This window comes from Bufo bufo, chromosome 3, assembly GCF_905171765.1.
Source record: "Bufo bufo chromosome 3, aBufBuf1.1, whole genome shotgun sequence".
Taxonomy (NCBI): domain Eukaryota; kingdom Metazoa; phylum Chordata; class Amphibia; order Anura; family Bufonidae; genus Bufo; species Bufo bufo.
In genome coordinates this window covers 225,358,830-225,384,389 of record NC_053391.1, presented here as the reverse complement: position 1 = coordinate 225,384,389, position 25,560 = coordinate 225,358,830, and the positions used below count along the sequence as shown (strand labels likewise).

The 25,560-nt window shown below is 44.7% G+C and overlaps 1 protein-coding gene across 12 annotated transcripts in view; it reads right to left on the bottom strand.

Moving 5' to 3' along the window:
- The window catches only part of PLEKHA6 (pleckstrin homology domain containing A6), a 128,993-nt gene that overhangs the window by 82,609 nt on the left and 20,824 nt on the right, over positions 1-25,560 (bottom strand). The window contains exon 1 of one of the 12 annotated variants that reach the window (XM_040423998.1): positions 11,600-11,765. The exons of the other annotated variants lie outside the window; for them this stretch is intronic. The gene's annotated coding sequence lies outside the window, so the exon portion shown is untranslated. Of the gene's footprint in view, positions 1-11,599; positions 11,766-25,560 lie in introns of those variants that run through there. 12 annotated transcript variants of the gene reach the window in all.

Here is a 25,560-nt window from a genome sequence, read left to right as displayed (position 1 = left end):
ATAAATAAATTTAGAAGTGCTCAGGGTCCCCCAAATAAATAAATCAGCGGTGCTTCATGTCCCCCCAAATAAATTATGCCTTGCTCAGCCAAATAATTAAAATAAAATTAGCCAGGCTCAGCCAGGCTCAATTAAATCATTGGTGGCAGTGGTGCTCAGCGGCGGTGTCATTAACGAAAAAACTCGGACCTCAGCAGACAGGCGTCAGGCTCCTTTAAGCACAGGCAGTGATAAGACATCACTTCCTGTGCGCGAGGATAAGGGGCCTTCCGTTGTGTGGGCGACCAACAATGGGAAGCCTCAGGCGACCCCCCGGAAAGGGCCGATCGACCCCCAAAGGGGTCGCGACCCCTAGGTTGAGAACCGCTGCTCTAGAGGGAACATTTTTTATATGCATTTATCTTTTCCCAATTATTTTAAAGTTTCATGACCTTTAAGAGGTTACAGGTTTCTCTTATTTTCATTTGAGAACAGGTTTAAAGGAGTTGTTCACCTTTTGGGGAGGGAGAGGGGGTTGGGCAGATCCCACCCTCCCAGCCAGACCTGAAAAGGGAAGCATACTTAGGCTACTTTCACACTAGTATTTTTGCTGGATCCGTCATGGATCAGCATAAACACTTCCACCATGATAATACAACTGTCTGCACCTGTTATGAACGGATCCGGTTGTATTATCTTTAACATTGCCAAGACGGATGCGTCATGAACTCCATTGAAAGTCAATGGGGGACGGATCCGTTTTCTATTGTGTCAGAGAAAACGGATCCATCGCCATTGACTTACATTGTATGTCAGGACGAATCCGTCCTGCTCCGAACCACATCGCAGACAGAAAAACGCCGCTTTCAGCGTTATTCTGTCCACAACTGGAGCGCAACAAAATGGAACGGAATGCATTCTGGTGCACTCCTTTTCGTTCAGTTTTGTCCCCATTGACATGAATGGGCACAAAAAAGAAGCGTTTTCCCCCACTACCATTCTATGACAGATCTCAATAGTGGAAAGGGAAATCACAGATGTGAAGTAGCCTTACCTGGTCCCTTCCACTGGGCCGTGGCTCCTTTACTGCCTGGCCACCGCTGCCTCACTCAGGTCCCATCCGCTTTGATGCTGCTGCTGCCAATGACTGGCCACAGTGGTGACCTGCCCTCATGTCAATTAGTCATGTGATACAAGGGGTCGGGATGTTGACAGCAGGGGACCTCAGCAAAGCTGCGGCGGACAGATAGTAAAGGAGCCAGTACCCAGCAGTGGGGAGCAGGTAAGTATGCTTCTCTTTGCAGGTCTGGCCAAGAGGGGGGTCTGCTCAAACGCTGCCAAAAAGTGAACAACCCCGTCAAAGGGCTTTTCCCTATTAGCAACATTTATCATCTGGGAACACCACTATTCACCAGAATGGAGGTGCCGGAGTCCGCTGTGTGAATGGATCAATACTGCGAAGGTGCCGCACACCATTCCATTCACGTCTACGGAACTGTTGGAGAGCACTCCACTTGGTAATCCTACAAAAGTCGAGCGGTCTCAAGGACGCTCATTTTCATCATTGTTTGGGATCCCAGTAGTTGGGGCCCCAGCGATCATGTGATTATAACACATCCTAAGGCTAGGTCATAAAGTATGAAAAAAAAAACCTATTTAGTAACTACCAGTAGTCCACAAAGGAAAACACCTACAGTCGTAAAAGCCACAAGACAGTAGCACATATATCACCTTCCCATGTTAGTGACAGCAGGCAAACATCTCAGCCTGTAGTCTCCCTCAGGGGGTTTATCCAGCATAAAGTATTTATTTCTACACATTAATCATATTGGAGCACAATGTCTTTATGGAATTTAGGAGGCAAATGTCTGATGATGATCCTCAGCCCTAGAAAACGTCTTTCATTTACACAGCTGGAGACAGATGTTGCATTTCTGAATCTTCTTTCATCCAGTCAAATTCCAACCACACCCTGCCCGGCCACTCTCCCCCTCCACCTCGGCAGTAGAAACAAAGCATAGGGAGCATTGCTAGAGCAATCACGTAATGTACTGCTCCATTAACTGGTCATAAAGCCATAGGATCTTCTCTCAGCTGGACGACTATACACAAGAAAGGCAATTACCGCAATGTAGTAAATGTGGGATCATATATGTAGATGCTAATAGCTAGTTGTAATCATGAACAGAGGGCTGATTCATTGTATTATTTCTGTAGGAAAGGTTAAAGAGTCGAATGATACATGTGTCTCCAGTCTTTGTTGTGAAGACTCAAAGTCCATTGTTTCCTTGACCTTATCATTTCCAATATTTTGTGCTGATTTATTTTATAATATACCTTCATAACTCCATTTTGCCAATAAAGAGCTCCAAATCCACCATAAATAATCAAATACCGGGTACCTGCAGCTACTACTAGGGGGAGCTTACCGCATACCACTTTATTAGGAGCATAGTATGCAGTAAGCGCTCAATCTCCCCCTAGTGGTGACTTCAAGCATTTAGAATAGTATAATTTATGACAATGCAGAGGTGCTCTGACCTTTATAAAGACGTACCATTAAATAAAAATAAAAACAATTTTGGATCTTTCTTGATTAAACAATAATGGGGTATTCCGGTTATATCAAGTTATCCCCTACCCACGGCCGCTCCATTCATCTCTATGGGACTAAGCTATCTCTGGCAGTGGCACACATGCATGACTCTCATTGTATTTGAACGCAAGTCATGGGCCCATGTTCTCAAGATCAGTGGTGTCGCCTATCCAGAAAGACAGAACTGTAGTCCAAAAGAAATAAGTATTGTCAATCACTACACTACAGGGCGATAACTCAAATAACTGAAATAAAAGGATATTAGAAGTCAGAGAGCAAATCAGAGAAGATACCATGCTCCAAGCGGAGTGGTGACAAGGTGCTTGTACGTGCTTGCCTCATCTACATTTGGTCTGTCTTCACTGACAGTCAAAGGAAACTGAGCTTTTCAACACCAATTCACTACATTCCACAGCTAAAGTTTACACGAAGAGCTCAGAGGCTTTGCAAATTCTGTTCTTTACATATCCTACATGACGTTCTCGCCTTCCTTCATGTCCAAAGTTGGCCATACACATTCCATAGCTGCCAAACCATCTATCGTATCCAAGGTGTACATGTCATTTCAATGGGAGGACACAACTCCAACAACCAAGGATTGGACTGTTAGGATCCAACCTATCACATCTCTGTGACATTTTTTCCAGATTCAAACCAATGACTGTCCAGCTTATGTAGGGTTCTGTGGGCCTTAAATGGGTTTTCCAAGACTCAGACTTATGATCTATCCTCAGCATTGAATGGCATATCGTACAGATGTTAAAGGGGTTTTCCGAGACTTTAATACTGATAACCTATCCTGAGGAAAGGTCATTAGTATCTGATCGGTGGGGGTCAGACAACCAGGATGCCGCCAATCAGTTATTTGAGAAGGCACGGCGCTCACAGGATACCAAGCACAGCATTGTACATTGTAAAGCGGCTGTGCTTGGTATCACGCTTAGCACCATTCACTTCTATAGGGCTAAGCTGCACCCAGGCCATGTGACCGATGAATGTGACGCCATTGGCCTAGGAAAAGCTGAAAGAAGGCTGCGGCGCTACTGAAAGCGGCAGGGCCTTCTCAAACCTCCCGGGTATCGGACCCCCCACCGATCACACACTAATGACCTTTCCTCAGGATAGGTTATCAGTATCAAAGTCTTGGAAAACCCCTTTAAAGCGGCTCTGTCACCAGGATCACCCCTATTAAACCAGACATACTGGCTGGCAGGGCTCATTATGCTGATTAAAACTGTACCTTTTTTTTGTCTGTACGATAAATAGTTGCAGAGATATCTGTGTTTTTATTCATATTCAAATGAGCAATTGGAGCACTCAGAGGCGGGGCTGAATCGTCTGAGCACTGCTATGTAACACCCCCTGTGCTCTGTACGTGCCCCTCCCCTTGATTGAAAGGGCTAGACATGCTGAGGGCAGAGCTGTGTCCTGGCTTATGCATAGTTACTGTATATATGTGTATTATACACACTATCTACTATAGCTTCACCACACTGAGATCTGCTCAGAAAGCTGATATACATAATACCGCTGGATTCACAGGCAGAATGTATGATTATAGACACCAGTAATATGTGTTAGCAGTAATATGTGTTAGCTTATAAGCATAGAAAAGTATACATCTCTACGTGGTAATGCTATAGCCTAGTGGTATAGTGATCTGCCTTGAATAGAGACATCCTTGGTTCAAGTACCAGGAGTGATAATTTTTTTTTCTATTTTATTTAAAACCATATTAAAAGGCTATACTATAATAAATAATACGTAATCATATTATAATAATAATTATAATAATAAGGCCTTACTATATTGAGAATAATTATTTTTTTCTAAAACCTGTTACTGCTTTATTCATAGACACAATACACGATTATGAAGAAACCAGTAATATTTATTAGGTTTCTAAAAAACATTATTCTCAATATAATAAGGACATAGGCTTAACCTCTAAGCGTACTTTCACACTAGCGTTTTTCTTTTCCGGCACTGAGTTCCGTCCTAGGGGCTCAATACCGGAAAAGAACTGATCAGTTTTATCCTAATGCATTCTGAATGGAGCGAAATCCGTTCAGGATGCATCAGGATGTCTTCAGTTCAGTCTTTTTGACCGTTCAGGAAAGAGATAATACCGCAGCATACTACGGTTTTATCTCTGGCCAAAAATCCGGTACACTTGCCGGAATTTTTTTCTATAGGAATGTATTATTTCTATAGGAATGTATTATTACATTCAAAATACTGCAATGCCGGAGTCGTCCTTCTGGTCTGCGCATACCGAAAAAAAAATGTGTCACCGGAAAGACAAATCCGGCATTTCAATGCATTTTAAAACGGATCAGGATCCTGATCAGTCTTACAAATGCCATCAGTTGGCATACGTTTTGACGGATCCGGCAGGCAGTTCTGGCGACGGAACTGCCTGCCGGATTCCTCTGCCGCAAGTGTGAAAGTACCCTAAGCCAGGGATGGCCAACCTGAGGCTCTCCAGCTGTTTCAAAACTACAACTCCCAGCATGCCCACACTGCCTACAGCTATCAGCCTACAGCGGGGCATGGTGGGAGTTGTAGTATTACAGCAGCTGGAGAGCCGCAGGTTGGCCATCCCTGCTCTAAGCTATAGCATTGCAACATGAAAATGTATGTTTTTTTCTATACTTATAAGCTAACACATATTACTGGTGTCTTTATAATCATACATTCTGCCATTCTGCCTGTGAATCCAGCGGTATTATGTATATCAGCTTTCTGAGCAGATCTCAGTGTGGTGAAGCTATAGTACATAGTGTGTATAATTCACATATATAGAGTAGCTATGTATAAGCCAGGACACAGCTCTGCCCTCAGCCTGACTTCTAGCCCTGTCAATCAATGGGAAGGGGAGGTGTACAGAGTACGGGGGTGTTAAAGAGCATTGCTCAGATGATTCAGCCCCACCTCTTAGTGCTCCAATTACTCATTTGCATATGGAAAAAAAAAACACAGATATCTCTGCAGCTATTTATCACACAGACAAAAGAAAGGTACAGTTTTAATCAGCAGGACACGCCTTACCAGGCAGTATGTCTAGTTTAATAGGGTTGATCCTGGTGACAGAGCCTCTTTAACATCTCATCTAAGATAAGCTATTTAATGTAGGGCTGAAACAATTACTCGAATTAATCGATTAACTCGACACAAAAAAATCCTCGATGCAAATTTTCTGCATCGATGATTCGTTTGTGCCATGTGACTGTGGAGTGTGAGTTAAGAGCTTGCTATTACTCACACTCCCTGGTCACCCGCCTGCCCACACAGCGCTGAACTGGATCCTGGCGTACACACATCGTCAGGACACAGTGCACGCACTATGACCTGATGCTGTGTGACGTCAGGTCCCAGTGCAGCGCGTGAAGAAGAGGATGGAAGATCTCTGGAGTGTCGGCAGCATCCCTACAGAAAAGGTAAGTATTTTAGTTCACTGGCACTGTGGCTGGGCAATGATGGCTAGGAGGGGGAGTGGGGGGAACTGATGGCAGTGGTGGCATTGGAGGGGGAGCTGATGGCACTGGGAGGGGGAGCAACTCATGACACTGGGGGGAGCTGGTAGCATCGGTGGCACTGGGGGGAGCTGGTAGCATTGGTGAAGGAGCTGGTGGCATTGGATGGAACTGCTGGCATTGGAGGGGGAACTGGTGGCACTGGAGGGGGGAGTTGATGGCACTGGGGAACTGATGACATTGGAGGGGGAACTGGGGGGAGAGCAACTGATGGCACTGGGGGAGCTGATGGCACCAGGGGCTGATGAGGTTTTATAGAAAACATTTTAATTCATTTTTTTCTTATTAGAGTACTCGATTAATCATTGGAATAATCAGTAGAATACTTGATTACTAAAATAATCGATAGCTGCAGTCCGAATTCAATGCAAGTCCAACCACTGATCATAAAATCGGTGGAAACCTGCAGCCATTTTTTAGGTCGTTTTGGGCTGGGTATAGTAGTGCAGCTCAGCCCCATTCAAGTGAATTTCATTTAATGTGATATGCTGGCTCTCATGCAGGTGGTAATTGGGTTTCTAAGGTAACGTAATCTCACATTGTGCTGGGGTAGACCTGAATGCATCTTTTCCCTTGTTCCTCATTTCTTTTTTTTATTACATTTATTATTAATACAATGTCTACACGTTCTGCGCAATTAGTTAGATAAATGTAGCATCATTTTGGATTACAATGTATTGCCTTATTACATTACTCTTTTCCAACAATTTGTATTTTGCCTAATAATGAAAAGGAGATTGCTTTATAGCGGAAATCATCTTCATAAAGTTAAGTAAATTAAGAGAATAAGTCTTATGTGCTGATAATTGCTTATTGCCATGTCTCTGACCGTGTTCATGTGAATGGGCTACGTATGGGGGTTACTAGCTGTCAGAGGGAACTGGACATCATCATTTTCAGACAAGGGTTTGGCAGCCCCCACATTCTGCTGACAAATATCTAACGTCAATAGTCACCGCTCACCAGACGCACATTCACCTTTCCCGAGGGATCATACAGAAAAGTGTACGAAAAATGCTACAAAACGTTAAAATCACTCTCCCCTTTTCCTACAACAGTAAAGGGGAACTCCAGCGAAAGCCGCTGCCACACTCATGTGATTATGTATTATTGGGTCCGGCACATGGTCAAGAAACCATTTGGAAGATCCAGTAGGCATTCAATTGTCAGTGGACTCCACTGACTAAAATTTCAAGCAATCACATTCGCAACCCTTTATCAGCCTAACGTCGGCACCTCTTGTGACGTCACCAAATGTGATGACCCACCTATGACATCATCGCACGTGATCATCACTTGTACCCTAAAGGGGAAGTCAGTCCATTATGATGTCACTGTTATTTGAACCAAGAAGGAAAAAAATATATTTTTTTATGAAAATGGCTGTGGCGAGAAGGGGTTAAATCCCTTCCAAGCGCAGAGACAACATCTGCAGAGACAAGACTGTCTGATATCACACTGGGGTGCAGCAGGTACCTGTGTCAGATCCAGCGCTTAGTGTGTCATGTTACATGCCACAACACCGTCCCATTCCTGACATACCAAAGGGATGCAGCAGGCGGCATGTCCTGGGCCAAGCGATAAAAGCCACTGCAACAGCAGGGTAAAGGCTGGACAGCGGGCACCCACAGCTGTCCACTGCCCTATCACAGGCTCCAGTCTCTGACAGGGCCAGGGACCTTGGAACAATGTTTGCAGAGGAAAACAAACAGGCTCTGTTTACCGCCCTATTAACCGTCTCAGCCCCAGCGCCTGCTTTACAGACTACACAGATGTCTATTGGCTTGTGCAGAATATACGCTCTGTTTGTAGGAGAGGTGATAAGGGTAATCTATGGGAACATATTAGGAAGGTTGAAAGGAGGCAACTGTGTAACCCCCTAAAATAAAGCAAACGTTAAAGGGGTTCTCCGGGAATTAAGAAAATTAAAATTCTTTATTATAAATATATTCCCAAATACCTTTCATTAGTTATAATGGCTCGTTTTGTCTAGGAAGCAATGATTAGGAGAAATAAAATGGCCGCCGTCCTATTAGTACACACAAAACTTGTCCTAATCACACAGGAGGACAAGTTACTTCAGCACACTGAAGTAAAGAGCTGCCTCATCCTCCTCCTCTCCTACTTGTCAGGGATTATGATCCTGAATAAAGTTTAACAAGATCTCCAGCTGAATCTCTGTGGGAATGGAGGAAACATGAAGTACAGAGAAGAAGGTGGGGGTGTGGATAATGAGCAGCAGCACTTGTATATATCACCACAGTCTGTCCTCTCTGTACATCATGTCTCCTCATGAACTCCATTCCCACAGAGATTCAGCTGAAGATCATATTAAACTTTATTCAGGATCATAATATTGACAAGTGGGAGAGAAGGATGAAGCAGCTCTTTAGCTTAGTGTTCTAAAGTAACTCGTCCTCCTGTGTGATTAGGACAGGTTTTGTGTACTGATAGGACGGCGGCCATTTTTTCCCCCCTGATGACTGCTCCCTAGACAAAATAAGCCACTATAACTAATAAAAGGTATTTGGAAATATATTTATAATAAAGTAATATTTAAGTATTTTCATTTTTTTAATTCCCGGAGAACCCCTTTAAGTCTTTTTACGCCAATGAACTGGGATTAGCTATAAAAAAAATGAATAAAAAGACATATCAGTAAGTCATAAAAGTCAGATCAGTGGGGTTCAGCAGCTTTGCCTAGAAGATACCTGCATAGTTTCTAAAACCAACCATATCTCAAGGAAGAGCATCTTCCCGCTAGCGCCACCTTGTGGACGTGGCTCCCTATGGGTCAAAATCCGACTTTTTAACAAGCCTTGGGATTTGACAAGGGAATTGTTAAAAAGTCTGATATTTGACTCTTAGGGAGCTCTACAAGGTAGCGCTAGTGAGATGGTTCATTCCCTTTGCATATTCATTTACCATGGAGCATTGCCAATAAGTCTCCATACCATGAAGTACATACAGGACTGGTCTCTTTAAGGACATCCAGCACCCTGCCTAAAACTAACCATACTTATGGACACCTATCTGTCTTCTCACTTAGTTTTCTGAAACCACCACTAATCTTATTAGTTATCTGGACCCTCAATTTTAATTTTAGAACTTGCCTGATTTATATCATTCTTGTGACAATTCAGGCCAAAAATTTGATCATGAGACAAATTAAGCATACTTTAAGGACCACGTGTCACCCCTCCAGACAGGCCTGTTTTAAGAATTACTTGCATTCCCCATGTAATAACAGTTCTAGAGCGTCTATTCTTATAACTATGTTGTGCCACCCCTTTATTATTCCTGCTAGAAGTTATGTTTGTAATGAAGGTCCAGATGGGTGTTACCAGTTGGGATGTTCCTGCACAGTATGACACTATCCAATCTGTGCTGCTAGTGTCAGACTAACTTCTAGTAGGAATAGTGATAAGAATAGATGCTCCAGAATTGTTATTCCATGGGGAATGCAAGTAGTTACTAAAACAGACATGTCAGAAGACAGGTCCTCTTTAAGGGCTCATTCACACAACCGTATGAATGGTCCGCATCCGTTCTGCAATTTTTCAGAATGGGTGCGGACCCGTTCATTTCAACGGGGCTGCCAAAGATGCAGACAGCACAGAGTTCCGTTCCGCGGCCCCCCGCAAAAAAAAATAGAACGTGTCCCATTTATGCCGGCAATTGTGGACAAGGATAGGCATTTTCTATCATAGTGGCGGCCATGAAAGATCAGCTAATTGCGGAGCGCACGCAAGCTGGTATCCGTGTTTTGCGGATCTGCAATTTGCGGACCACAAAACAACTCCTGAGGCTGGGTTGCGTGGCTTGGCACGGTGGGTGGTAGTGTGCCATACAACATGTCAAACCGCAGTGATTTACCCTGAATTCTTGCAGCTTCTCTTCACGTGCAGGTGAAGTACATGCATTACATGTGCTTTGGCTGTACTTGCTGAAAAACCATGGCAATTCACTGCAAAACACTGCGCCGTATAGCACACCACTGCGCCACAGCGCAACTGCCGCTCCTCACTGCTTTCAAGACCTCTACCTTGCTGGGCAAGAGTCAAATGGACATGGTCAGTAGATATTTGCAGCGTCTGGATGGAGACAAGAATGCTCCCACTCACAGAAAGCAAGCGGAGATCTTGAAAATGGTAAAAGGTATATAAGAAACAATTCCTCGTATTCCTGACTGAAATTGGTGTCTTACAGGGTTTGCCAGTGTCTTAAAGGATCTTCAGTAATAAATGACAATGGAGTGAGGTGCCCTGAGGTGAATTGCCACAAAAATGGGCATCAGGGTGGACACATGAGAGTGTGACTGCAAGGGTTAAATGGCTTTTGGCCCCTTTATGGCCCAACATGAGCACAGAGAAGACCCATATAAAGTGATGTTAGCTGTAGCCCGGACCACAGTGGTTCTGGGTACAAAAATTGGAACCAAAGTGTGTAGATGGGCACTTTGTACTGACTTGTATAAGTAATGGGTGTTTTTAAAGAGTTAAATAATTTTGGATCCCTGTTCCCAAACTGTCAGCACACAGATAGGGATGTCACATACCAATTTCAGTCAAGTCCTGGCTGGCATAACGTGGTTCTGGGAATAAAAACTGGCACAGAAGAAGGCTGCTTTTTTACTGAGCTGGGTAAGTAAAAGGAAGCGTATTTAAAGGGTTAATTGGACTTTGGCCGGTGACATCACATGCAGGCTGGCCATAGTGGTTCTGGGCACGAATGCTGTGTTTTAAATAAGCGACAGGTGTTCTCAAAGAGTTAAATGACTTTGAACGACAGATACCACTGGCAGATTGGGATGCCCCCACGTCAGTCAGTCCAGACTGGCCTAAAGCTGCTCCAGGCACTAAAATCCCTATATCAGCGTGCTGGCAGCGCGGGTACACCCACTATGGTAGAAAAGGGCTGTCTGCCCATTTTCATGCCAGTCGTTCTATCCCTGTCCATGCGTTAGCAAATGCCATTTAACCCTTTAAAAACATCAATGACTTATTAAATCAATAAAAAAAAAGTGTCCCTCTGCCCACTTTGATGCCAGTATCGATGCCCCGGACCACTTTGGGCCAGTCCAGAGTGGAACGACTGGGGCATCGCTACCTATGTGCTGGCAATGTCTTTTAACCCTTTGGAAACGTCGCTTATATAAATCACTGAAAATGATGCCAGTTCTTATGCCCAGAACCACTTCAGGCCAGGCTAGGGGTTAAATGAATTTTAGGGGTGAAATGAGTGCCTTAAAGTCATTTAACCCTTGAAACTCTTTCTGTTTCCAGGCTGTACACATGTAATTTAGTCGGAAAGCTAGCTTCTCCTTCATTCCCAACCCAGCAGAGAATAAGATACTGGCAACTAGGAGACAAGGAGCAGTAGAGGCAGGTGACGCATGGGATTCCAGCCCTAGTGCACACAGGCAGCCACACACATGAATACCGCAGGTAGCCGCGCGGCCATGCACTCACACGTAGAAAGCACATACCAGAAGGCGGCGGCACAGGGTGAAGTCCAGTAATGCCCTCACGTCCACGACCATGGGGCACAGCAGCCTGCAGCAGCCATCCCACCTGTCCCCACTAGTGACAACTGCCAGCCCGAGCTCCTCTGCTGCAGCTCCCTGATCCCGAGCAGTGACTCCCGGGCTCCGCCTCATGTCCTCCGCCTCTCCCCGCTCTTATCAGTGACGCCTCACCTGCAGCCTCCACCGCTGTCCACCTCAGCGGCCATGTGCCCTCTGTGGTGCCCCGGCCCGCTCCATCCCCGTGCCCGCACATGTGCCCTCTGTGGTGCCCCTGCCCGCTCCATGTAATACAGGATATTCGCCAAATATTGTTCTAACTTTTTCACCCCCAGGCAGGAAAGAAGCTGCTGCCATATAATAATATCCCCCTCACAACTCCTCAGACAGGGAAGTGGGGTGCGGTGCTGACTGGAGGGAGCAATACCATAAGGATTGGATTAAGAGGGGTCCCCACCAGGAAGGCCCCCCTCCCCAAACTGAGGACATGACCATTTTTCTTTTCTGTAAATTTCACAAATCAGGTCTGGTTAGGTTCACATATGCTACAAAATTCCCTTTTTATTTTCCAGTAGAACAGAATCCTGACCGCACGGACACCCAAAGAATCCCAATGACTATAATGGGGTGCGTCGGGTTCTAGATACCTCTGCATACACCAGACTTCTGTCAGAACCTCAGATATGAACCTTGCCTCAAAGGAGCAATTCACGCATCCCTTTTTTTTTTACCAAGAAACTCAGTGTGTGTCCTATTCTGGATAATAAGAGAGTAAGGCCTCATGCACACGACCATTGTTCTGGTCCGCATCCGAGCCGGAGTTTTTGCGGCTCAGGTGCGGACCCATTCACTTCAATGGGGCCGCAAAAGATGCTGACAGCACTCCGTGTGCTGTCCGCTCCGTTCCATAGCCCCGCAAAAAAAAATAACATGTCCTATTCTTGTCCGTTTTGCAGACAAGAATAGGCATTTCTACAACGGGCCGCCCGTTCCGCAAAAAAACTTAACGGTCATGTTCATGAGGCCTAAAAAAACTAAAAGCAAAGCACATGGAAGAATTTTTGCAGATACATCTCTCTTTGTGGACAGAAAATCGGACATGATCCCCTCCCCCCCCCCCCCATGCCCCGGCTCCTCATATAGATAATACTTACCCTGCTCCTAGGCATCTGCGTCACTCCAGATCCCCGCACAGTCACCACTGCATCTCCCCGTCGCGCGGTTCAACACATCTGGAGAATGGGGTTTAGCCAATAGCAGGCCGCGACAGGGACGAGCCTCCGTACCGTCACCCGCGATGCTAGGGAGGCTCATTCCTGTCGCAGCCTGCTATTGGCTGACCAGCCCCCCCCCCCCCCCCTTTGCTGCTCTTAATAAATGACCCCCACAGTTTATTAAAGAAAAATTCTATATATACAGAAATAAGGGTACTTTCACACTTGCGTTAAACCTTTCCGGTATTGAGTTCCGTCCTAGGGGCTCAATACTGGAAAGAAAACTGATCACTTTTAACCTAATGCATTCTGAATGGAGAGCAATCCGTTCAGAATGCATCAGGATGTCTTCAGTTCAGTCTTTTTTACTTTTCAGGACAGAGATAATACCGCAGCATGCTGTTCTGGAAAAATGGATCCGGATTTTGCGGTCTGCGCATGCGCAGACCTTTAAAAATGTGAAAAAGATAAATACCGGATCCGTTTTTCCAGATGACAACCGGAGAGACGGATCCGGTATTGCAATGCATTTGTCAGACAGATCCCCATCCGGATCCATCTACAAATGGTTTCCGTTTGCATACAGATTGCCGGATCCGGCAGGCAGTTCCGGGGACGGAACTGCATGCCGGAATCCAACAACGCAAGTGTGAAAGTAACCTTAGGCCTGATGCATAGAGATCTATTTGGAAAAAAACTCTTGAACCAGTGGTTGCTGCAAATTGACCCAAAAAATGCACTTCAAGGGTGAAAAAAAGCACCTTTGCAAAAAGCTGCCTGTTTGTCCTGTTTTTAAAACTTCCCATAGACGTCCATGCAACATCTGGAGCTGGCAATTTTTTGCCTAAAAAGCGTGGCAAAAATCCCCAGCAAAAAAAAAAAAAACAGCAAAAGTCCGCTCAATGCTGTGGCTCGCTGTCCTCTGGTGGTGAACCGCGGCATTAACCAGCACATGCGTACTGCGCATGTCTAGGCCCGGCGGTGAACTGTGCAGGCGAGAATTGAAAAGGATGACGCAAGATCATAACAGGGCAGGCCAGAGGACACCATTGGAGGGGGGGTTAGGCGTGCACATCGGTGAGGGACCTGGGTACTTACAGCCATAACACCGCCCCTGGGCACTTGTTAGGCCTAATTTGCATAATGTTTGCATAACCTCATTTTTGCAGCTTCCCCCATTGTCTGATAGGTGCAGGTCCCACCTCTGGGACCCTCACCTACAAGGAGAACGGAGCCGGGGAGAGTTGTGGCTGGAGAAACCCGGGGTCCATCCACCACCAGGCGCAGCTCCCCGTCTCTCTCATTGAAGTGAATGGGAGCGCACCGCGCATGCGCAGCCACTGCTCCCATTCATTTCTATGGGGCCGATGGAAATAGCCGAGCCAGCGCTCGGCTATTTTCGGCGGCTCCATAGAAATGAATGGAGGGCAGCTGCGCATGCGCAGTGCGCCCTCCTCAACTTTCTCCGCTCCATTCTCCTTGTAGGTGCAGGTCCCAGAGGTGGTGACCCGCACCTATTACACAATGGGGGCATATCCTAGCGATATGCCCCCATTGTCTAAGATGGGAATACCCCTTTAAGGTTGTAATTAGAGATGAGCGACGAGCTTCGGATGTTACATCAGAAGTCGCTTCGTTCAAAACTTCGGATTAATATTGAACGGAGATTCGACTCCATACAGTATTAGAATGTATGGGCTCTGATGAGCCAAAGTAAGTTATTCGCAAAGTCACGCATGACTTCGTTGAATAACTTCGGTAATTGATTTTTAAAGTGGAAAACCACTTTAAAACTTGAAACCGAACTCGGCTTCAGTTCCGAGGTACCAAAGTCGAGTTCGGGTTTCAAGTCTTAAAGTGGTTTTCCACTAGAAAAATCAATTAACGAAGTTATTCAACGAAGTCACACACGACTTCGCGAATAACTTACTTTGGCTCATCGGAGCCCATACAATCTAATACTGTACAGAGATGGATCTCATGGGCTCATGCACATGAACATATTTTCTTTCTGCGTCCATTCAGTTTTTTTTGCGGACCGTATACGAAACCATTCATTTCAATGGGTCCGCAAAAAAAAACGGAAGTTACTCAATGTGCATTCCGTTTCTGTATGTCAGTTCCACAAAAAAATAGAACTTGTCCTATTATTGTCCGCATTACGGACAAGGATAGGACTGTTCTATTAGGGGCCAGCTGTTCCGTTCCTCAAAATACGGAATGCACACGGACGTCATCCATATTTTTTGTGGATCCGTGTTTTGCGGACCGCAAAATACATACGGTCGTGTGCCTGAGCCCTAAGGGTAAGGCCAGTGTGAATTCAAAAATGAGAGTCGTATTTGTGTTTTATACTTTGTGTCCTTTTATGATCCATTCCTGATTTTGGCCTCCAAAACTACATGCACCCTGACCGCGTGGTCGTACAATAAGTGTATCCGGAATTGACCGTTTTAAGAATCAAGATTAGTGCATGGTAATCAATTGAAAGGTTAATTGTCACAGAAGTGTCCAGTCCTCTAGGTCAAACCTGCTCACATGACCATGCTAGCGAGGGAGCGTGTACAGGTGGCCCCCTCCCCCTCTGCCCCCTAGGGCATAGTGATCTCAAGGGTCAGCAATTCATTGGTAGGACCTGTGTTTCAGCATTAATCTTCAAGTTTAACCTCCTGAATGCCAGGATGCTATTGGGCATATCATCTCTACAGAGACAACCTAAAGTCTCTCTCAGCCATGGTGTAAAGCAGCACTAAATATGCAGACTAAAAAAGGAAAGCTTATAAAAAGAGCCGCTAACATTCACACGTGTATGGGAACGCTGGTGAATGTTCTCAGAACGGTGGCAGAGGTGAAAAGCAATTGGTGGGGGTCTCAGCATTCAGACTCCCACCGATATGTCTCTAAGACATATCGAAAGGTTTTTAAAAATTAGAGGGGCAAAGGTTTAAAAGTAATATAAGGAAGTATTACTTTACTGAGAGAGTAGTGGATGCATGGAATAGCCTTCCTGCAGAAGTGGTAGCTGCAAATACAGTGGAGGAGTTTAAGCATGCATGGGATAGGCATAAGGCCATCCTTCATATAAGATAGGGCCAGGGGCTATTCATAGTATTTAGTATATTGGGCAGACTAGATGGGCCAAATGGTTCTTATCTGCCGACACATTCTATGTTTCTAAAAACTCAGTGACGCTTTAATTTAAAAAGCTCGAGGGGCTCATCATAGGGCTCCTTGTCCCTTGTAGTCCGCGTCCTATCTTTGCACGGGGAACCTCTACTTTCTATGTCTGCTCCTGGATATTACCTGGTAAGGTTGTGACGATACCAAAATTTTGAATCGATTTCGATACCATAAAAAAGCATTGCGATACTCGATAACATTCGATACACAAAAAAAGCCGCGTGCATTCTGCATTTTATGGAACATCCAGCCCATAATAGAACAGTCCTATCCTATTTTTTTCAAACACTTGGAACCAAAACCGAGTTCCGGAAATGTTTTTTTACAGTAGAAATTAATTTCTGAAAATATTACACGAGGTCTCGCTAGAGTTCGCGAAGTAATAACTTTGGCTCATCGGAGCCAATACATTCTAAGGGCTCATGCACACGAACGTATTTTCTTTCCATGTCCGTTTTATATTTTCTGCGGACCATATGCGGAACCATTCACTTTAATGGGTCCGCAAAAAAAACTGAAGTTACTCCGTGTGCATTCCGTTTCCATATGTCCGTATTTCCGTTCCTTAAAAAAATAGAACATGTCCTATTATTGTCCGCATTACGGACAAGGATAGTACTGTTCTATAAGGGGGCTGCTGTTCTGTTCCGCAAAATACGGAATGCACACGGATGTCATCCATATTTTTTGCAAATCCGTTTTTGGCGGATACATACAGTGGTGTGCATGAGCCCTAATACTGTACGGAGCGCTCGCTCTGTACAGTATTCAAACAAAGTTTTATGCAAATCAACTTCAGATGTTTCATCCGAAGTCAATTCGCTCACCCCTAGTGGCGATACGTAATATATTTATTTTTTATTGTGTTTATATTTTTATATTTAAAATTGGGAAAGTGGGCGATTTTAACTTTTAATATTTTGGTGGGGGATTTTTTTTTACTTTTTTTAAAGCAGCAGGGAGCTTACCATGGCAGCCTTGGTAGTGTCCTGGCTGCCATGGTTACTGATCAGAGCCCCGCGATTACACTGCTGGGGCTCCAATCAGAAGCTGCCACTGCCACCAATGAGAAGGAGGGGAGGGGATCCTGTGGCCACTGCCACCAATGATTATAATAATGGGGGGGGGGTCGCACTGCTCCACCAATGAATATAATTCATCCCTAAATACAAATGTAGGTGGCGGGTGCCGGCCGTATCACATACCCTGCACCCGGCCTCTATGACAGGGGTCCCGCCAAACTGCAGCAATTAACCCAACAGGTGCAGCACCTCAGGGGTTAATTGCTACGGTTCGGCGGGATCCCTGTCATAGAGACCGGGTACCGGGTAGTTGATACGGCTGGCACCTGCCGCTTACATTTGTATTTATGGGTTAATTATATTCATTGGTGGCGCAGTGCACCCCCGCCCCAGTAATATAGTCATTGGTGGCAGTGGCCACAGGGTCCCCTCCCCTCCTCCTCCCTGCTATCTCTTCATTGGTGGCAGCGGGAGCCACGTCACATTGGGGAGGGAGGGACTCTCTCCTTCTCCATTGTGCTGCTGAGGAGAACATGGCGCGCTCTGAGAGCCGTGCGTGCAAATGTTCTCTAACAGATACTGATACTGTTAGTATCGGAAAATAGTAAAACCCGGTATCGTATCGATCTGGATCTAAAAGTATTGATAATTTGATACCTGGTGCAACCCTATGACTTAGGCTACATGCACACAACCGTATGTGTTTTGTGGTCCGTAGGCCATCCCTTTTTTGTTTTCACGGATCCATTGTAACAATGCCTAAAACGGACAAGAAAGACATGTTCTATATTTTCGTGGGGCTACAGAACGGACATACTAATGCGGACATTTTTTGTGAAACCATTGAAATGAATGGGTCCGCATCCTATCCGCAAAAAAAACAGAACTGACACGGAAACAAACAGCGTTCGTGTGCATGTAGCCTCAGGCCTCTTGCACACGATCGTATGGCTTTTTCAGTATTTTGCAGTCTGCAAAAAATGTATCCGCAAAAAATACGGATGACGTCTGTGTGCATTCCATTTTTTGCGGAACGGAACAGCTGGCCCCTGATAGAACAGTACTATCCTTGTTCGTTATGCGTTATGTTCTATCTTGGAACGGAAATACGGAAACGGAAGGCATACGGAGTACCTTCTGTTTTTTTTTGCAGAACCATTGAAATGAATGGTTCTGTATACGGAGTATAAACGGAAAAAAAGAGGCCTAAGGGCTTGTTCACACGACCGTATGGCTTTTTTAGTGTTTTGAAGACAGTTTTTCCGTTTTTGTTTCAGTAGTGTTTCCGGTTCCATTCCGTTTTTCCGTTCCGTTTTTCCGTATGGCATATACAGTATACAGTAATTACATAGAAAAAATTGGGCTGGGCATAACATTTTCAATAGATGGTTCTGCAAAAAACAACCAAAAGCTCACAACCAAGCTCTGCAACCAATGGGAGCACAATTTTGCTGTAAAACCACCATGGGTTAGCGGGTATTGGCCATGGGCATTCAGCCACACCGCGTGCTCTTACCCGTACAGTACACACAGAATTTTTTGTTTCAGTTTTGGCAGGATTTTTTTATGTAGCATTGTTTAAAACTCCAATGCGCTAAAATTCATATCAAGCCAGTACGGTTCAGTGAGTCACTGCTCTGGCAGGTTACTACCACTTCATGTACAAGGCATTTCACACCAAAGTCTGAAAATACAGGGGAGTGGATATGTAATTATTCCCACTCTTCCATAAGCTAACATGCAACTGTATTAAAGGGATGAGAAGAAGGATCTAATTGGTGGATGTCTGACCACCAAGCACAAGAACGGGGGTCCCATTCCCCCATATAAATGGCAGGTTGCACATGACCTCTGCTGCTCCATTCATTCTGTGAGCCAGGCCTGGAATGGCCCACAGGGATACAGGTGAATCCCCCCGTGGGCCCCTGAGCAAGGTGGGCCCCTAGTCTCCCACCCCCATTTATTTGGGGGAATGGGACCCCCGTTCTTGTGCTTGGTGGTCAGACATCCACCAATTAGATCCTTCTTCTCATCATCCCTTTAATACAGCTTCATGTTAGCTTATGGAAGAGTGGGAATAATTACATATCCACTCCCCTGTATTTTCAGACTTTGGTGTGAAAGTGGCACATAACACAGTAGACTTACTGCACTACATACATATAGTCAATGTACAGCCCCTCAACCAGCCTATGTTCATATAAAAAACCTGATAAATTATTATAGAAACTCCCCAGTTTATTAATATAGACACGATCAGAGCTGAGATGACTTCTAGCTATAGAGGAAAGCCACCAGTGTCCTCTTCTCCCCAGGACCTACCTTCTCAAAGCTGCTGCAGAGACCCCCATATTCAATCATCTGGTAGCATCTTGCTGCTGTGTGAGCAGGTAATATTTGAATGTATCTGTACAGTGGGTCCCCAAAATACATTTTACTGGTGGGCTCTAGACACTGCTGTGAGCCTCTGGTTTCCAATCGATTGTAGCACTAATTGGCCAGTATACATGAAGGAGAAGTTGAATGATGATATTTTTGTGCATGTTCATCAGTTCTGACACCATAAAAGTTATCATTATTGGGGACAAGCTTTATTAATATAAATGCAGCACATGGTATGTGTGCTAAGTCCCATCTACCTGTATCCTGGCCTAATTGTGCAGGGTTATCTAACATTCTCAGACAGCAGACATATTTCACTGCGTAGGACCTCACGTGATAAATAGTGTGACTGGGCATGGAGCATCCTGGTGGCAGGGTTCCAGATTCCTCACATACCCTTCACTAACAACACAGTTATTAGATTTATGTTTTTGCAGCAGTCTAATCTTTACACATAGAGAAGAAGACGGCGTGAAAATAACTTCAGCCAACGTGTCCTGCCCATGTCACGCACAGAGAGACTACAATGTCACCTGATGCAGCTGTTCATGGCATTACTTGTTATGGTGACACTCTAGACTATGTTGCAGACATTAGCAGCCCCACTCCCGGCCTGTGTGTGAGGCTTTCTTGTTAATATTGACTACCTAAGGGTACTTTCACACTAGCGCTATTCTTTTCCGGCATAGAGTTCCGTCCTAGGGGCTCAATACCGGAAAAGAACTGATCAGTTTTATCCCCATGCATTCTGAATGGAGAGCAATCCGTTCAGGATGCATCAGGATGTCTTCAGTTCAGTCTTTTTGACTTTTCAGGACGGAGTTAAAACCGCAGCATCCTGCGGTTTTATATCCGTCCAAAATCCCGGAACACATGCCGGATCTGGTATTTTTTCCCATTGACATGCATTAATGCCGTATCCGGCCCCGAGTGTTCTGGCAAAATGGATCCGGCATTGCGGTCTGTGCATGCTCAGACCGCAAAAAATGTGAAAAAAATAAATGCCGGATCCGTTTCTCCTGATGACACTGGAGAGACGGATCCGGCATTTCAATGCATTTATCATACAGGATCCGGATCCTCATCCGTCTGACAAATGCCATCAGTTTGCATGCGTTTTGACGGATCCGGCAGGCAGTTCTGGCGCTGGAACTGCCTGCCGGAATCTTCTGCCTCAAGTGTGAAAGTACCCTAAGGCCTCTTTCAGACGGGCGTTGCGGGAAAATGTGCGGGTGCGTTACGGGAATACCCGCAATTTTTCCGCGCGAGTGCAAAACATTGTAATGCGTTTTGCACTCGCGTGAGAAAAATCGCACATGTTTGGTACCCAAACCCGGCTTGGGATCGGTGTTCTGTAGATTGTATTATTTTCCCTTATAACATGGTTATAAGGGAAAATAATAGGATTCTGAATACAGAATGCATAGTAAAATAGCGCTGGAGGGGTTAAAAATAAATAAATAAATAATTAAACTCACCTTAATCCACTTGATCGCGCAGCCCGGCTTCTCTTCTGTCTCCTTTGCTGAACAGGACCTGTGGTAACGTCACTCCGGTCATCACATGATCCATCACATGATCCATCACCATGGTAAAAGATCATGTGATGACCGGAGTGACGTCACCACAGGTCCTGTTCAGCAAAGGAGACAGAAGGAGATGCCGGGCTGCGCGAGCAAGTGGATTAAGGAGAGTTAAATTATTATTTCTTTTTTTTTAACCCCTCCAGCCCTATTGTACTATGCATTCTGTATTCAGAATGCTATTATTTTCCCTTATAACCATGTTATAAGGGAAAATAATAATGATCGGGTCTCCATCCTGATCGTCTCCTAGTAACCGTGCGTGAAAATCGCACCACATCCGCACTTGCTTGCGGATGCTTGCGATTTTCACGCAACACCATTCACTTCTATGGGGCCTGCGTTGCGTGAAAAACGCAGAATATAGAGCATGCTGCGATATTCACGCAATGCACAAGTGATGCTTGAAAATCACCGCTCATGTGCACAGCCCCATAGAAATGAATGGGTCGGTATTCAGTGCGGGTGCAATGCGTTCAACTCACGCATCGCATCCGCGCGGAATACTCGCCTGTGTGAAAGGGGCCTAAGGGTCTACGTCTATTGTGAGGCCTTCATGCAAGCCAAAACCTGAATCCAAAGCAAAACCTCAACAAAATGGTCAACATCAGGAAGGTTTTAAGTGCCACGTGGACTTCATGGGGAATCGCATGCACGGTATGTACGTTATTAAAGGGGTTGTCTAGGATGATGAAAAAATGATCTACTTTTTTTCAGAACTACTGTCCATGGTTGTGGACAGTACAGCTCCATTTACTTGATTGGAGATGAGCTGTTATATAGGTCCAGCCCATGGATAGATGGACAACTTCTTTTCCTGCAAACCATTTTTAACATGTGCCAAAAGAGTGTTTTCTAGAAGAAGGTCACACTAGACTCTTGGAGTGCTTCTACAGTTCTAGATAAGAATATGGCAGGTCAGCAAGGGGACATCTAAATTCCCCATTGATCAGCAAGCTATGGCCTGCTTTTTGCAGCAAAGTGAACAATGATGTTAGGGCTCATGCACGCGACCGTGGCGTGTTTTGTGGTCGGCAAACTGCGGATCTGCAAAACACAGATGTCACCCGTATACGTTCCACAATTTGCGGAACAGAACGAGCCGCCCATTATAGAAATGCTGATTCTTGTCCGCAAAATGAACGAGAATAGGACATGTTCAATTTTTGGGGCGGCCACTCCGCGTGCTGTCCGCATCTATTGCGGCCCCATTGAAGTGAATACGTCCGCATCCAAGCGGCTCGGATGTGGAACCAAACCACGTTCATGTGCATGTATGTTGCTATCAGATTTGTAAGAAGCCATGGGGAATTAGTAACATCTGTGGGTATGGGGCTAATCTTTGAGAATGGATCTCAAAATGGTAAGTGTAACGGGATATTATACCCAGTGTAATAGCTTCTTATGTTAGTTCCAATTATATCTAGAATCCATCAAAAGGGTGCTTGGGGGTCCCCTTTTCCTATCTCTTTACTTTAATACAGCTCAGTCTGTCCCCTAGAATGTTCTTTTCACACCTGTATAGACACTGGGTTGAATAGATGAAAGTGCGGAGGTCAGGATGTGGAAGAAACCAGCAGAGAGATTTCTTTTTTCAATCAAGCTTCCTATTAATTTAAAGAAATAATGCAGAAAGGCTTTTTGCATCCTTCCCCCCTATGCTGTCATGCAGTATACAAAGACAAGCAGGAGAGCACTGAAGATGCAGACATTTTGACGGCATGCCTGATTTCCATCCACAAGCATGTCGCCTAGATAACAATCAGTCAGTGCATATTTCTATATCTCACGCACAGCCTGCATATACATGCTAACCCTGCTCGCATACCAGCACCATCACACTTATGAGCGGAAAGAATCTAATCACTAAAAAACTTTCACGCCAGCGTTTTTGCTGGATTCGTCATGGATCAGCAAAAAACGCTTCCTTCATGATAATACAACCGTCTGCATCTGTTATGAATGGATCCGGTTGTATTATCCTTAAAATAGCCAAGACGGATCCGTCATTGTAAGTCAGTGGGGGACGGATCAGTTTTTTTTGTGTCCGAGAAAACGGATCCGCTACCATTGACTTACATTGTGTTCATGACGGATCCGTCTTGCTCCGCACCACAACGCAGACAGAAAAACGCTGCTTCCAGCGTTATTCTGTCCGCGATGGGAGCGCGACCAAACGGAACGGAATGCATTCTGGTGCATTCTGTTTTGTTCAGTTCAGTTTTGTCCCCGTTGACAATGAATGGGGACAAAACGGAAGCGTTTTCCCCCGCTATTGAGATCCTATGACGGATCTCAATAAAGGAAAGGAAAAACGCAAGTGTGAAAGTAGCCTAAGGAGCAAGGCAGCAGCGAAATAATCATTGTGTATGGGATTCCACTGCGTGGCACTCAAGAGCCAAGTGGCAAATGTAATTGTCTTGACATTACCAATTTTGGGAGGAAGAAACGGAAACTCATTACCAGACTCAGATTGTTATTAATACGGATGGCAGGGGTTATGCAGCAACATTTGGACATGAGTTGTGCTAAAATCATAGGGTTACTACACAATTTCATTGTTTCCATGGGTATTTTAATTTTTTTTGCAAAGTCGCCGATGGTCTTATTTCATGTAGAAAAACTGTGATTTGCCCCAATTCATTTTTTCCATGCAGGTTATCAATTAAAACCAGATGGATGGATTGTCAGCGTCCAAACAATCAGACCACTGACATGATATACTGAATTCTCACTTATGCAAAGTGGCGAAAGAATACTCAAAATTACATGCCAAAAACACACACTTTCAGGAAATGAGTGGTTGCATTTTTTTTCTTAAAATAACAGATTTTGATGCTGTCAAAGGTGTTTTCTGGGAGTAAATATTGATGATTGACCTAGATCAGGATCTGATGAGTGGGGTCCGACTCCCGTACGCCGGCCAATAAACTGTTTGAAGAGGCTGCGGCACTCCGGTGACCACTGCAGCTCTTCTTAAGGCAATGACAGGACATTCATCTGTTACAAGGCCTAAGTGCAGCTCAGTCCCATTCAAATGAATAGACCTGAGCTGCAATACCAAGCACAGCCACTATACAATGTGTGGTGCTGTGCTTGGTATGCTGTGTGGAGACAGCAGCGATCACCGGAGCGCCTTGGTTGATCAGATATTCATGACCTAGGTCAGCGGTAGCAAACCTATGGCACGGGTGACAGAGGGGGCACTCAGAGCCTTCTCTGTGGGCACCCATGTCCTGGAAAAATCCTAAGGCGTACCAGTATGCCTATGTGATAAATAAGTGGGTTTTGGGTTGCAGTTTGGGCACTCTGTCTTTAAACGGTTCGCCACCACTGACCTCAATATTGTATTCCTGGAAACCCCTTTAATAACGGCCTGACAGCTTGAATTATCTAAGGCTAGTCTTTTGTACATGAATACAATTTTTAAACCTATCACTCAGTGGCTGCTTAATTACCCCCATTCTGTATTCCTAAAATCCCCCATCCAGATACCTCCATACAAATGCATGAGCTCTGTGCAGAAACATCTGACAAGCTTTTATCCCTAGAGCATTTTTACTCACTAGAATATCCTAAAATATACTGGAAACATAAAAGCGCCATGGTCCTGCCAAGTACATAATAACATATCTATGTACAGACCCACGCTACTTGTTGTTTTATCTTACTATTGGAACCAGAGGGTGAGGTTGCCTCCAAACCACAGAGCAAAACAGCCATTGAAATGCTCCACGGTTCACTCCCTAACAAAAACATGAATGCTTTATGGTTTGGGTAAAAAATATCTATGGTATGTTTTTTAAGCCTTTACAAGTATGAGGCTGGGCCTAAGCCCTGCTATGTGCAAGAAGCCACATACAGAGGTATTTTGGGGGAGCAGCTTGGAGTAACTGATGCCAAAAAATACATGGACAACTCTCTCCTGTTTGTTGGCCATACAATTGCTCACACTCTTTCATCAAACAACTGTGAGATGCTGAGGAATAGTGATGAGCGGCAAGGGTCATATTCGAATTTGTGGTATTTCACGAATATTTTGTAGAATATTGGTCAAATGTTCGCGAATTCGTATATTCGTTATATTCTACATTCTTTTTTTTTTCACGTAAAAATCTGCAAGGTAATGATCGCGTAATTTGCGAATATTACGCGATCAATACAGGCATGGGTCATAAAACGAATCTATAGCACTATAGAATATAGTGCTATATATTTGTTTTTAGAATATTATTCCATCTGAAGTCATGATTCCTCCCTGCTTAAGTTGCTTGTGGGCCAATGACGTCATTGGCCCACAAGCAAGAAGCAGGGAGGAATCAAGTTTTCAGATGGAAAAAATATTCTAAAAACTAATATATAGCATTATATTCGAAATATTTGCGAATTCTCGAAGTGGCGATATTCGCGATAAAAATTAGTTTTTTCAAATATTCGTACTCAACACTACTGAGGAATCCATTATCCAATAGAGAGGGATCCATTTATGTCAGTGATTGGCTCTGGAGCAGAAATGTCCTATAGAAGTAATCTGTTGCAGACAC